The following is a 1,242-nucleotide window of genomic DNA, read 5'->3' as shown; positions in this document are numbered from 1 at the left end:
CAATTGGAGTATTGAGGGTGGATTCTTAGACATTGCTGTAATATTGACTATTCTGGAATAAAGTGATGTTTGGACTAGCTTTTTGGCTTGTTGGATGAAGAATTGGAGCTAAGGACTTTTCTCAGAATTCTTGAATCAAACACCGGATCAATAAGTCATCTATACCTTGTGTTTTAAAGTTTTCCTTGTTTAAAATATCATCTATGTTTCACATGTGAATGATAAACGAAAAAGAATAACTTAGAATATGCTTAATTTCACTCTATTTTCAATCGTTATTATTCTCAATGTTTTTCTTTTGAACTAGTATAAACAGTGAATTCTTAATTGCTCTTGTTTCCTAGTTTATTCATTTTAGTCATTTAGTAAAGAATTCTTAATTGCTCTTTATTGGTGGTTAGTCATGTTCTGCTCTCTTAAAGCATGTTAAAGGATTCTTATTTTCCCTTTAACCCTTTAAGCCCATCCCATATTTAAGTCTCTAATTGTTCCCTATTTGACTACCTTGCTCTGTTAAACCATCCTTTGTGAAGAAACCAAGTTCAGTTAAGCAATCTTCTTTGACTCCATCATCCCAATGGACTAAACTACTCAGTCTTACCCCTTTGTTATTGAATCTCACCATTCAATCTCAAACAAAACTCCCAAACTTCACAACTAGCCTAAAACCTTTCGAGAACAAAGCTAAACTTGAAAGAGAGAGGCCTCTCTGGATACAGATTGGCTAGATTCTGTATCTAAAAGATTTGTTTGTGGTTACCTCGGGCCCCTTTCCCCTTCTTACAACTTCTGGGAAAATCTGAGTGATAACATAGTGGTGACTCCACTACTGATCTGAACAATTTGTTTGTTACTATTTTTTACTTTATAAGCTACAGATGGAGCCTAAAGCTAGCTAAGTAGCCTTTGAAATGCTCTTTCTTTGCAATTGTTGAAGTAAATGAATGCTGCTTCAGTCTATCTTCAGTCTAGTTTATGGATTGAACTTCTGATTTAAAATTCTTGATCAGTTCCTCTTATCAAATAAGTCTTTAAGAGAGTTCAAATCCCATACCTAAAGCCTCTTAAAGAAACTGTAAGAAGTTGTATTGTCCAACCCATTTAGAGAAAAACACAAAACATACCTAGAAACCTGGCTTAAGAAAAGATTTGTCACAGCACAGCTAACCTTGATCCAAATCCACCCCCAAGATTCTTAGGCGACAAGATAACCAAGATATTTTTGCTAGTTCTCGGCCTTTA

Source organism: Pinus tabuliformis, chromosome X, assembly GCF_031772625.1.
Source record: "Pinus tabuliformis cultivar Carrire ecotype Pingquan chromosome X, CPIR1, whole genome shotgun sequence".
Taxonomy (NCBI): Eukaryota; Viridiplantae; Streptophyta; class Pinopsida; order Pinales; family Pinaceae; genus Pinus; species Pinus tabuliformis.
Note: the sequence above shows the minus strand (reverse complement) of the source record.